General features: G+C 45.0%; 1 protein-coding gene and 1 long non-coding RNA gene across 3 annotated transcripts in view; one reads left to right on the top strand and one right to left on the bottom strand.

Annotated features, from left to right (window-relative positions):
- The window catches only part of acsl4a (acyl-CoA synthetase long chain family member 4a), a 91923-nt gene that overhangs the window by 54570 nt on the left and 22954 nt on the right, over positions 1-14399 (bottom strand). The gene's annotated exons all lie outside the window — the stretch shown is intronic.
- Positions 1099-14399, top strand: part of LOC139265619 (uncharacterized) — a 130108-nt gene continuing 116807 nt past the window's right edge. The window contains exon 1 of the long non-coding RNA XR_011593594.1: positions 1099-1199. This is a non-coding gene — a long non-coding RNA (uncharacterized lncRNA). The remainder of the gene's footprint in view (positions 1200-14399) is intronic.

The raw sequence follows: 14399 nt of genomic DNA, 5'->3' as shown, positions 1-14399 counted from the left end.
AAACAAAAGTTCACCGTTGGCAGACACATTACGTCAGACTTTGTGAATGGCAATAAGCCAGCATAATTTTTATGCATACGTTTTACACACAATCGCAGCAAAATAACAAAGCAGCATGACTTTGAGCTGGCAAAGAATTTTAACTGCCTTTTTACTTGTCAGCCTTGGCTCAGTGATAACACTCCGCCTTGGAGGCTGAAGGTTGTGGGTTCAAGTCCCACTCCAGAAACTTGAGCACAAAAATTTAGGCTGACACTCCAGTGCAGTGCTGAGGGAGCGCCGCACTGTCGGAGGTAGCCTCTTTCGGATGAGACGTTTGAGCCGACGGGCCTCGGTTTCTCAGGTGGACGTAAAAGATCCCATGGCACCATTTCGAAGAGCAGTGGAATTATCCCTGGTGTCCTGGTCAATATTTATCCCTCAATCAACATCACAAAAACAGATTATCTGCTCATTGCCTCATTGCTGTTTGTGGGAGCTTGCTGTGAGCAAATTAGTTGCTGTCTTTCTCTATATTACAACAGTGACTACACTCCAAAAGTACTTCATCGGCTGTGAAGCGCTTTGGGACGTCCTGAGGTTATGAAATAAAACTGATTTCATCATAGGAAGCGAAGAAAAGTTACCAATAGATAGCAGGACCCCACCACTGAATGAGAACTGGTCACTTAAACAAATTGAAATAAAGGTCTTTGAGGCGCTGTGCTCAACAGTTAGGTTGATTTGTACTTCAAACAACAGGTCATGCAGGACAGCAGGATATGGATTTGGCCAGAATTCCCAGCGAGTTCCTGATCTTGGCTAGGCTGTCGGCACCATTTTATTTAGTCTTGGGACTTCACTGCAATACCCTTCACATGTGTACAGTAACCAGCTCGAAAGCAGAATTATCATGGGATGGATTTTAACCCTGATACCAGGTGGTTCAGCAGCTAAATTTCACCGGTGACTTACCAGCCGATGTGTGTGTCCCCCTCCCTCCTCCAGATCTTGCCCTTTCCTATTTGGACCATCACCTCTGGACAGGCAGCTACAGCAGCCTACCCAAAGCCAGCAGGGTCCTTCTTTACATCATTGGGCTCCGATCTGCATGTTTAATCAGGCCTTGACTGCAACTTTAACTCCAGCCCGAGCCTGCTGTGCCTTTCCCGTCAGGTTAAAGACCTGTCCAAAGAGGCTCACAAGCAGAAAAGGTCAAGGTGAGGATTTGAAAATTTTCCATTTACGGGGCTGCACGGAGCACGAGTTCTAGGCGGGATGCTGCCCGGCGTCTTGTTAATGAGGGCCTGGCGGTTCAAATCGACGCTGCCTCCTTTTGCCACGGGTTGGCAGGACGTTAACCCACCACCATGGAATCCCGCGGAGTTAAAATCCACTGCCAAATCTTTATTAGCTCAACCAACCTATTAAGTTGTGGTGTTCACGGGCAGAGAGGAGGGGGGAGAAAGCTAATCAGGAAGGAGTAATAGGTTAAAAAAAAGATTACAGTGAAACAAACCATACAGACTCAACTCAAAAGGAGGCAGATTCAGCAAGATGGCAAGAGGGTAATGGAAGACAACACAGCAATGGAACGTATTCTTACCCACAATAACAATGAGCAAGGTGAACGAACAACTTAGTTTTGAAGTCTTTATTTCCTCCACACTATTGCTCAAGACAAACAATGGTAATGTGATCAAAACATAATGTTTTCCACTTTTCGCCACCTTTCACAGTGTAATGAAGCAGCACTCCCAAGACAGCATATAGGACATGAGCATACTGGATTGAGATACATTGATGGACCGAGGTGGAGGATGTGGGACTGAGGTGGCTGTGCCAGTCAAACTGCAGATGATGAGCTGTGCAACTAAGAAAGCCACTCCACAATATCCAGCTGAGCAGAACAATGACAAACAAATTGAATATCGGCAAGTTTAAAGTAATACGTATAGGAGGGGAAAATGGGCAACGCAGGCACTCTTTGAATGGTGTAAAAAGAGCCAAGAATGAAATTGAAAGAATTGGGGAATTAGTAAACTCAATGCTCAACATGTTCACTGTGCAGCTGTAATCAGCAAAGCAAAGTGCAGCACGACAATCGCTAAAAAAGTAGAGCAAGAGGAATCAATGTTCAAACCATACAATGCTTGGATTCAATCTCTTATCGAGTACGGAGTTCAGTCAGGGTTCTCGGCACAAGAGGGGAATGCTGAATCCCTGGAGAGCTGCGTTCTGAGGAAAGGGGGTAAATTTGGACTTTTCTGAAACAGGTGACAGCTGATCTTTGACGGACATAAAAAGTAGATTTTATAGAAAATAGAATCGGAACACTGATTAAAGCTAAACAGAGAGGGCAGGACAAGAGCCACAGGTTGAAACTAGTAAAAATGCATATGATTGATGGCAGTTCACTGGATATATTCAAGAGGGAGTTAGATGTGGCCCTTACGGCTAAGGGGATCAAGGGGTATGGAGAGAAAGCAGGAAAGGGATACTGAGGTGAATGATCAGCCATGATCTTATTGAATGGTGGTGCAGGCTCAAAGAGCCGAATGGCCTACTCCTGCACCTATTTTCTATGTTTCTATGGTAGGAATTTCTTCAGCGTGATTAACACGTGGAACATTTAGGCAAAGTCATGGAGATGGAAAGCGTGGAATCGTTTATCAGATGGCGGTTTTGGTGGGGGGGGGGGGGGGGGGGGGCGTCAGCAGAAGGGGAGGAAGGAGACCCAAGAGTTTGACATTGTATTGAGATGGGCTGTACCGCCTTCATCAGTTATCTATCTTGTGGTCGTATTGGGGCTTTAGGAGCTGTGGAATTGGTCACATTTACTTCATGGTTGGAATCTACAAGAATGAAGAAATAACTGGAAATAGTTATTGAAAAATCATGATTACAGTTGATTTTTTGGCTATGGATTTTCCTCAAAGTTGTGAGGGTTCATACAGGTCGACAATATAGAATCGGACTACTGGCCAGTAAAGCAGGCCCAGCATTCAATCTACATCTGCTGCCCATGGAGGAACCGAGAAAAAGCAGCTTCCAAAGGGCTTCTTAGCCTCTCCAGTCTGGAAACGTTTTTAAAAATTCACATGACAATAATTGAAGAGGACCAGGGAATGTTCCTGGAAGCCTGGTCAACATTATTCTTTCAACCACAAAAATCAATAAGTCATTCACCACATTTGCCATTTGCAAGATCTTGGCTGCCATATTTTGCTTATACATAAAGAAAAAAAACAAACAGAAATTTACAACGCAGAAGGCGGCCATTTTGGCCCGCACCAGCCGACAAAGAGGCACACAGCCTCTGGTCAGCAGCACTGAAGGTTACATATAAACCTATTGTTATGTCTTTGAGTGCTCTGATAATGACTCCACGAGGCAATGTGTTGTACTTGAACTGTAGTAACCTTAGTCCTTTATTGATAACACCAGAGTTAGGATCACATCTGGTGGCCTGCCTTTTATACTAGGCCTGGCACACCTGTACAGGTAACCTACAAGTCTCCCACTGCTGGCACACCTTGTGATAGTACCAATAGTGGTCATGTAGGATACATACACCCATGAACAATGGCAGACAGGTAAAGAGCATCTGGCCCAACCGGTCCGCCCCGCATAACTGCGATCATCATCATAGGCAGTCCTTCGGAATCGAGGAAGACTTGCTTCCACTCTTAGCATGAGTCCTTAGGTGGCTGAACAGTTCAATACGAGAACCACGGTCTGTCACTAGTGGGGCAGATAGTCGTTCAGGGAAGGGGTGGGCGGGACTGGTTTGCCACACGCTCTTTCCGCTGCCTGCGCTTGATTTTTCCACGCTCGCGGCGACGAGACTCTAGGTGCTCAGCGCCCTCCCGGATGCGCTTCCTCCACTTTGGGTGGTCTTTGGCCAGGGTCTCCCAGGTGTCAGTGGGGATATTGCACTTTATCAGGGAGGCTGTGAGGGAGTCCTTGCAACGTTTCCGCTGCCCACCTTTGGCTCGTTTGCCGTGAAGGAGTTCAGAGTAGAGCGCTTGCTTTGGGAGTCTTGTATCTGGCATGCGAACTATGTGACCTGCCCAGCGGAGCAGATCAAGTGTGGTCAGTGCTTTGATGCTGGGGATGTTGGCCTGGTCGACCTCCCAGGATCTTGAGACATCGTTGGTGGTATTTCCCCAGCGACTTGGTGTCTACGGTACATGGTCCTGAGCCATACAGGAGGACGAGTATTACTACAGCCCTGTATACCATGAGCTTGGTGGCAGTATTGAGGGCCTGGTCTTCAAACACACTTTTCCTCAGGTGGCCGAAGGCTGCACTGGAGGCGCTGTTGGATCTTGTTAATAGGAGGCTCCCAAGATTGGGGAAGTGGTCCATGTTGTCCAGGGCCGTGCCATGGATCTTGATGACTGGGGGACAGTGCTGTGCAGCAAGGATAGGCTGGAGAAGGATCTTTGTCTTATGCTTTTTTACACCTCAGTAAATATGTCAACTATGTCCTAGAGTTCAGCCTCTGTATGTGCACAGATGCAGGCGTCGTCCACGCACTGTAGCTTGACGACAGAGGTTGGGGTGGTCTTGGACCTGGCCTGGAGACGGTGTAGGTTGAACAGCTTGCCACTGGTTCTGTAGTTTAGTTCCACTCCAGCGGGGAGCTTGTCAACTGTGAGGTGAAGCATGGCAATGAGGAAGATTGAGAAGAGGGTTGAGGCAATGACGCAGGTCCGGATGTGAATTGGGTCTGTAATGGATCCGTTGGTAAGGATCACGGCCTGCAAGTCGTCGTGGAGCAGGCAGAGGATGGTGATGAACTTTTGGGGGCTTCCAAAATGGAGGACGACGCTCCATAGATCCTCGCGGTTGATGGTATCAAAGGCCTTTTGTAAGGTCGAAGGTGGTCATGTATAAGGGCTGGTGCTGTTGCCTGCATTTTTCCTGCAACTGTCACGCTGCAAAAATCATGTCCGCTGTGCCCCGTAGGGGACGAAGTCCACACTCTGACTCCGGGAGGAGCTCCTCAGTCACAGGGAGAAGACGGTCGAGGAGGACTCCAGCAACGACCTTCCCAGTGGCTGATAACGGAGATTCCTCCATAGTTGCCGCAGTTGGACTTGTCCCTTTTTTAAAAAAAGGTGGTGGATGGAGAAAGCACAGGAAATACAGCAGCTGGCCGACAGCCACGATGTGCGAGGGTTCTTCATCGCAGTCAAGGCCACCTACGGCTCAAACACCCAAGGCCCCACCCCACTGCTGGCCAAGAACGGGGAAACACTCAAAGACATCGAGGCAGTCAGGGCCCACTGGAAGGAGCACTTCGAAGATCTCCTCAACCGAGACTCTACCTTTGACTCGAGTGTTCTTGATTCCATCCCGCAGCATGCTATTCGCCATCACTGCAGTAAAATCCCAACACTGCACGAAGTAGAAAAAGCCATAAGGCAGCTCAAGAACAACAAGGCTTCGGGAGCGGATGGAATCCCTGCTGAGGCACTGAAGTATGGCGGAGAGGCACTATTAGCACAAATGCATGACCTCATCTCTCTCATCTGGAGGGAGGAGAGCATGCCAGGAGATCCAAGAGATACAACTGCGATACCCCATGTACCGCAATAATTTACACTCCATCCCACCCGGAGCCCTGCAATCTCCTGGGAGTCAAAAAAAAAGAGATAAAAACCAAAGCAAATAGGGAAAAAAAAATCTGGGAAAATTCCTCTCCAACCCATCCAGGCGATCGAAACTAGTCCAGATCATCATTCTGGCCATACAAGATTCCCTAAAGTACTTACCATCGTATCTGCGCCAGCCAACAAGAGGTTATCCAGTCTAATCCCACTTACCAGCTCGAGGTCTGTAACCCTGCAGGTCACGGCATTTCAAGTGCCTATCCAAGCACCTTTTAAATGTGATGGGGGTTTCTGCCTCCACCACCCTTTTAGGCAATGTGTTCCAGACCCCCAAAACCCTCTGCGTGAAGAAGTCCCCCCTCAAATCCTCTCTGAACGTTCCACCAACCACCTTAAAACTATGCTTCCTTGTAATAGACCCCTCCACCAATGAAATAGGCCCTTGCTATCCACTATATCCAGGCCCCTCAAAATTTTGTATGTCTCAATGAGGTCTGCTCTCAACCTCCTCTGTTCCAATGAGGACAAACCCAGCCTATCCAATCTGTCCTCATAACTAAGATTCTCCATTCCAGGCAGCATCCTAGTAAATCTCCTCTGCATCCTCGTCCTTCCTATAATATAGCGACCAGAACTGCACACAGTACTCCAGCTGTGGCCTAACCAGAGTATTATACAATTTATGCATAACCTCCCTGCTCTTGTATTCTATGCTTCGGCCAACAAAGGCAATTCCGTATGCCGCCTTATCCACCTGGCCTGCTACTTTCAAGGATCTGTTGACAAGCACTCCCTTTGTTCATCTAAACTATTTAGTGGCCTACTGCATAATGTGTACACCCTTTCCTTATTAGCACTCCCGAAGTGCATCACCTCACACTTCTCCAAATTAAATTCCATTTGCCACTGCTCTGATATAGGAGAGCAATAAGGAAAGCATTAGAATAGTCAAGTCTGGAGGTGACAAAGGCACAGATGAAGACCTTAGCAGCAAATGGGCCAAGGTAGCCGGGCAGTGTTAGAGGTGGAAATAGGCACTCTGATGGAGAGGACATGGGCTCGGACCCACAGCTCTGGATTGATTTGAATACTGAAGTTGCAAAGTCTGGTTCAGCCCGAGACAGTGGCCAGGGAGGGGCTGGGAACAGTGGTGAGGATACGCAGTTTGTGGCAGGGGCCCAAGACAATAGCTTCAGTCTGCCAAGTGTTTAACTGGATGAAAATGCAGCTCATCCAAGCAGTCAGACAACAGAGGCCATGAAAAATGGTTTGAACCTCGAAGATAAGCAACAAAAAAAGCAAGCCACAGACAAAATCGACATTCTGATAACTATGGACTCAATTTAAAACCAGAACACATTCCTCCAATTTAAATATAATTTACCACCCTTCTCTTTCCTTGAAACTATAAACAAAAACAACTTGTATTTATATAGCGAATTTAATTTAATAAAAGGTCCCAAGGCACTTCACAGGAGCAATTGTCAAATAAAATTTGACACAGAGCCTCATAAGGAGATATTAGGACAGATGATCAAAAGCTTGGCCAAAGAAGGAGGCTTTAAGGAGCGTCTTAAAGGAGGAAAGAAAGGTAGAGAGGCGGAGAGGTTTAGGGAGGGAATTCCAGAGATTAGAGCCTTGACAGCTGAAGGCACGGCTGCCAATGGTGGAGCAATTAAAATCAGGGATGCTCAAGAGGGCAGAATTGGAGAAGCATGGATATCTGGGGCAGGGAGGGGGGGAAGAGGGGTTGTAGGGCTGGTGGAGATGATTACAAAGATAGGGAGGGGCAAGGCCATGGAGGGAATTGAAAACAAGGAAGAGAAATGTAAAAATTGAGGCATTGCTTAACTGGGTGCCAATGGAGGCCAGGGAACGCAGGGGTGATGGGTGAACTGGATTTGGTGCTTACAATCTTCAAGAATTGTGCGTGAACAATTTATGGGTTTGAATGCAGTCCATCTCCCTAATAGGTGTGGCCTCAGCAGCCTTGCTGTGTAATGAGCCTCTAGGCCTACATTTACAGTCCAATCAACTTTGAAATGTGCTGATTCTCAGATCACAACTCTATTTTCCTTGCTCTCCAGCAAGACAACACTATTAAGAAGCATTGATTGAGTTAAAAAAAATGAACAATAAATCTATTGGGTCATCTCAACCAGCGTGGCAGAGTACTGGCACTACACTGCTATCAACATCCTGGGTGCAGAGTGGAAAGAGGTGAGGAATAATAGATTATTTTTTTATAAAAATAGGCCCATGTCCCATCATTTCCATATCCAGTATGTTGCTGCAATGAGAGTGGTCCCAGAGCACAACACTGCTGAAGATCATGGCCTTAAATAAAAGTAACTATTCTGGGCTGGTACAGTTGCACTTAAGATGGAAATTTATTTTTGGCCAATCCAAGTACTGAGTAGCAACTAGCACAAGATATAACCTCACCCTAGTCAGATTTTCTCTTAGCAAAGCCATTTCTGCATTTTCTCAATTAGTGGCTTGTTTCTGTACTTTTCCTCCTCCTTAAGCTCGAAGTGAAAAATGACATCAGAATAGTGCACACAGAGGGAAGCCATTCGGCCCATCGAGTCTGCGCCGGCTCTCTCGAAGATCAATCCAGTTAGTCCCACTCCCCCACCCTTTATAAGGAAAGGTTGCGTGGATTGGGCCTCTACTCATTGGAATTCAGAAGAATGCGAGGTGAACTTATCAAAACGTATAAGGTTATGAGGGGGCTTGACAAGGTGGATGCAGAGAGGATGTTTCCGCTGATAGGGGAGACTAGAACTGGAGGACATAATCTTAGAATAAGGGGCCGCCCATTTAAAACTGAGATGAGGAGAAATTTCTTCAGAGGGTTGTGGATCGGTGGAATTCGCTGCCTCAGGAGAGCTGTGGAAGCTGGGACATTGAATAAATCCAAGACAGAAATAGACAGGTTCTTAAACGATAAGGGAATAAGGGGCTATGGGAAGTGGACCAGAGTCTATGATCGGATCAGCCATGATCGTATTAAATGGCGGAGCGGGCTCGAGGGGCCGTATGGCCTTCTCCTGCTCCTATTTCTTATGTTCTGTTCTTTCCCCATAAACGTGCAATTTTTTCTCCTTCAAATTGTCATCCAATTCCCTTTTCAAAGCTACTATTGAATTGGCTTCCACCACTCCATCAGGCAGTGCATTCCAAATCCTAACCACTTGTTGCTTAAAAAGCTTTTTTCCCCCCATGTCACCTGTGATTTTTTTGCCAATCACCTTAAATCTACCCTTGCTACTGGACAAAGACCTAGCTCCGTCAAGCCCGTGTGGTGGCTGGTGTGCAATGGTCACCACACATTAAACAAATTCAAGCACAGGCATCTTCCACCCTTCAAGATTTAGTTCAGACCTGGAATTTTAGGTTCATCATTGAAACACCCAAGAGCTTTTTGACATGGAAGCAAGTCATCCTCGATTCGATGATGATGATGGACCCGCCATTGGAAAAAGAGTTTCTCTTTATTTACTCTATCTAAACACTTTACACCTCTTGTACATTCAGTTCTACGGCTGATGATCTGTTCCATTCCTCCATACATTTCTCAACCTGTACCATGCAAGATTTCTTAACTTTTTCCTCAACTGACTTGGTTCAGAGTCAACAACGGGGCAGCAAATTCACTCGGCCCCATCGTTAGCTGATGGAACGGGAATGTTGTAGCAGGGCTGAAACCGCAGCAATGCAGATTAAATACAGTGCACGCTTGGGCCTGGGTCATACAGCTAATGTGAGCCACTTCAAATAGAATTACATGCCTGATTAGTCATTCACAGTAAGTACACATAGACAAATGCAAAATTAGGCAGTTTAAAGCTAGTTTATGTAGGTGGAATGTTTACGGTACAAGTTACAGGATACGCACAGAAAGGGGGAGAAAGCTGCCAAGGCCCTAAAGCATTGGAACACCCTCCCTAAACCTCTCCACCTCTTTCCTCCCTGAAAACACCACTTAAACCCTACCTCTCTGCCCGAATATCTCGTGGCTCAGTGTCAAATTTTGTTTGATAAAGCTCCTGTGAAGCGCCTTGGGATGTTTTACTACGTTAAAGGCGCTATATAAATACAAGTTGTTGTTGTTGAGTGGCAAAAATACTGGCCAAGCTCTCGAGTTGATTCAGACTCACTAAGTATTTGCTGTGAATCATTAATTCATCTCCCCTACTTTTCACCCTAGCTCTCCCAGTGTAAATACACTCTGGATTCAAATTCCCCCCCAAAAATGGCAGTTCAGCGTTTCCTCTCTCCCCAAAATGTAATCTAATGCCTTGAGCTTCAATGTTGTCACTCGAAGAACATCGTGTGACCCAAATTAATGAACTGCGCCGTGCGCGAGATTTCCTCCACAATCTCCTCCCCCTAAAGTATTTTAAGTTAGACATCTACCACAGTAAGAAACGATCCCGTTCCTCTAACTTTTTAATACAGGCGGAGTCAACTAAAGAATGGCAGAACGTTCAGCGAGTCAACTCAAAATGATAAGGTTTTAAAAAAAATAGCTCATCAACTTCCATAGTGTTTAGATGTGAAGCAGCAAACAGGCAACATTTTCAAAACCAGTCAGCCTGATTGCTCGCTTCAGATTGCGGCCACATTTCTCATTTCAATACTTCCGCATCTCTGTGGCAATGTAGCAACACCGTTGAAACCGTAGTGTAGAAAAGATTAAATTGTAATTTAAGATTGGACATTCAGGCGTAAAATAGGTTAGTGCAACTAATTTTTTTTAAAGTTGATTAAACTTCGGACGCTTATATTTTCTTTTCAAAATTAAGTAGATTGGAAATGAGGAAACCAAGTTATCGGCCGCACCCCATTATACAACACTGGATGGAGGACAGTGGGCTCGGAGCAGAGAGCTGGAATTGGGAGTCCGTGCTGGGAGTTGGGATAAATTACTAAGGGAAGCTGTGTAGATCATGGGCCTCGCAACAGATCAGATATTTTAAAGTTAAATACTTACAATTTTAATATTTTGAGGCTCATGATCTACAAGGTTTTGACGACACACCTATGTACATGCGCTTGTATTGTATCGTAACTAAGTAGAATTAGGGGGGGGGGGGGGGGGGGAGGAGAGAGAAGGGTTGAAGAATATAAACCCGCTGTACAATGTGAATGCTGTCGAGTTCCAAACCAGCACGAAATTTTTTTTTTTTGCAATGCCACACGTTATGAATCGATACAAATATCATGACTGTAGGCTGTAACCCTGACTTGAAAATGAATTAAGTTAATAAAAACAGGAACTTGCTGTAGCTCTACAATTATGATCATTTCTACGAGCAGAAGGAATATTTTTCATTCCACTCTGCTTGTGGACGAGTTTATGGATGATCTCGAAAAGGCGGAACTGCTCAGTCCACAGTAAGCAAACAAGGCCTTCTTAATGGAATAAAGACAAATTCTTCAGAAGTGCTTACTAAGGGTCAGCTGAATTTTTCTGGTTGTATTTATGACCTGCATTTATATAGCACCTTTAATGTAGAAAAACACCCCAATGTGCTTCACAATCAGACAAAAATGAGCATCACCCCCAAAAAAGTTATTCGGAGGGATGACAAAAGCTTGGTCAAAGAGGTGGGAATTATAAAAAGAGATGATAGCTACACAACTTTAAATCAAAGTACAATATGTCTTCATGTCTGTTCTGAGGTTAAACTTGGGTAGATCAAGAGGTATTATGAAAGACAAGCTTGCACAATATTTTATTAACTTCCCTTAATTCAGGCATCAATACCAATTTGTGACAATGATGGCATCAGCCTGGTGTCTCCAGCAGCATCCTTACTTACACACTGTAGTGCTTAGAACTGTCCTTTGAGAAGAGCTATACTTCAGAGCATTGTACACACTATAAATGTCATTAGAACCTGTGTTATGGCCCATATATTACACAATTTAGAAAATGGTTTGAATGAAAGAGATGTTCAAGACTATAATGGGATATACTTCTGCAGTTCACACAGAACAAAGTGTTCAGAAGGGCTTCAAAGCTTGCGCGCTCCCGAGGTATAATTCATTTTCAGTGTCAATTGTCATACAATGTTGAGACATCGAGACCTCAACAATTGATTTAATTAGCAGCTTGACAACTAATTTACCATAGGTCAAAACTGGATGCGATTGAGGCTACTGAGGGTAGCACAAACAGAAGAGGGTGATGTACCATATAAGGAATGCAAAAACGTAACCAGAGAGCTCAGGGAAATAAGAGGGAGGTTTGAAAGTATAAAAAGGGATGATTCGATTCAAGCTATAGTACTGTCCGAAGAGCTCGTGCCGAGGTTTGACTGTTACATTACAACAGTGAATACACTTCAAAAAGTACTTCATTGGCTGGAAAGCACTGAGACATCCAGAAGTTGTGAAAGGCGCTATATGAATGCAAGTCATTCTTTTGTTAAATCATGCTCGTCACACTAACATTGAAATAAAGGCAAGACGAGAAACAAGGGTCAAATCTGCCCATCATTTTATCCGACCGATTTAACTTCATACAATGCCAGTTTTTTTTTTATAATTGTAAAATGCACTCTCCTACTGGACAAACTTGTTGCACTCGGCAAAATTCCTCGACAACATGGTGACAGCATGGCAGGGTCAGGATATAAATTTAGGCAACAGTTATTTGCAACACAAGTGGATTGGACCAGATTTCTGATTGTTATTGTTCCCCTTGGAAGACAAGACACACCCAACATTTTGTCTGGAATGTGTAATTTGAACCTGCCTGCTATAGGAGGAATTCAAGGTCTCTGCAACTGTGTAATTTGATCCAGTTATTGTCAGAAGGCTGCAGTTCACAGTACTAACACTTCAGGGAAGGCACTGCGCTCACAGCACTGCCGGGGCCCAGGGAAGGCACCGCGCTCACAGCACTGCCGGGGCCCAGGGAAGGCTCACACTGCCAGGTCCCAGGGAACGCACTGCGCTCACACTGCCGGGGCCAGGGCATGCACTGCGCTCACACTGCCGCCACGAGGTGAATGATCAACCATGACCTTATTGAATGGTGGCGCAGGCTCGAAGGGCCAAATGGCCTACTCCTGCACCTATTTTCTATGTTTCGATGTTCAGGGAACGCACACAGTGCTCACACTGCCGGGGTCCAGGGAATGCACAGTGCTCACAATGAGAACGGATGGTAACAGGGAGCAAATGTGGTTCAGGCCCAGGCTCCAGCTAGGCGCATGCGCGGCTGCAACATCAGGCACACGTGTGGGGTGGTGGATGAGACGGTGTTCAGGCTCGGTCCCCCAGACATCGTGCCTGTAGCTACAGTGTAGTTTTAAATTACTCCCATATAAAGACACAATATTCACCAGTTCAGCAAGCAAAAAGCAGTTTATTCGTAGTTCACAGATCAAATCTCCCAAGAAAAGACTTCCCTGGATTATCCTCGTCAGTATGCGAACATAAACAGCTAGTTTTTAAGTAGCAAAGTGAGCTCAGAATTAAGATTTCCATCTTCTAACAAATGTCCTGAATCAAGTGTGAACAGTATGTAAATGGAGATTTTTATGCAATATGCATGTGATGAAAAGTTAGCTAACGTGTAGACAGAATAGTCATTTTATGACATTATGACAGACTGCGCCTCACGTTAAAAAGATGGAATATACTGAATGCATCTAAGAGACATTCACCTATACTTGTAGGCCAGGATTTCCACAGCAGAAATTGTCATCAGCTGCACCCACACACACCATGTTTCTAATGCCAAGTCTTTGCTAAATTGGAAATGTAATCAAAGCCCAAAACTACCAATGTAAATGAGCTCAATGTAACATTATCTGGCACACCAAGATGTTCGTCACTGTGTCCCAAAATGCCCGTCAATTTAGTCTTCAAGGAAGTTGAATGGATTTCTTAACAATCTTTGAGCTTTAAATTACATTAGGTGCTGGGGAGAGGGGTAAAGGGAGGTCCATTTTCCCAATGTTATCCTAGAATAATAAAGAACTATTCAAATGAAAATCCTTCTGCATTCCCGCAGCTCGATCACATTACGCCAGTCTAGCACGTGAACGTGCATTTGTACTGAAGCTGAGCATCTCATGGCTCAGTTTTTAAAAAATCACTCAAATCTATTATATGGGTTACTTCCAAAGCTTTGTACACAAGGTTGTTCTCTTCCCAAAGACTCCTTTCCCTAGTTATTTATATATATTTTATCTCTACTGTTGAGAATTTGCTGTATTTGTTCTCTATTCTTCAGTCTTCTGTCTCCAAAATACCCTTTTTTCTCTCCCACCACCCCAACCCCACCTCAGTTCTTTTAGATAATGAAAGATTTATATCTCCCTTATTTCCAAGAATGGATTAGTAGTTGTTGAAACAGTCAGTGTAGCATTACGCAGGGAGGATTCCCTCATCATTGAGATGCCAATAACCAAGTGGTCATTCTCCAAGGTCCAGTCCTGGCTGTTTGACCAATCAGAGCCATGATGTCAATGATCAGTATTGAACAGTCTCATTAGCATCTCCTTCTTGCCCCAGCACAAATGTCAGTCCTCATCAACAATCAAAACCTCATCCCAAACATCATCAGCTCAGAATACTTATTTAATCAACTTAAAACTGTACAGAAAAGCCCAAACAAAATCATGTTTCTTCTCTCCGGCTCTCTTCTCCCTGGTACTCACTGTGAATTTTCTTCCTCGCTATCAGTGCACCACATTGTTGCTTCACAGGAGCAAGATGAAAATTATGGCCCTGAAATTCCAGCCTCCCCGGGTCCGTACAGAGTGTACACGGACC

This window comes from Pristiophorus japonicus, chromosome 6 (genome assembly GCF_044704955.1).
Source record: "Pristiophorus japonicus isolate sPriJap1 chromosome 6, sPriJap1.hap1, whole genome shotgun sequence".
NCBI lineage: Eukaryota > Metazoa > Chordata > Chondrichthyes > Pristiophoridae > Pristiophorus > Pristiophorus japonicus.
The sequence above is the reverse complement of the archived record's forward strand: the minus strand, read 5'-3'. Positions and strand labels throughout refer to the sequence as shown.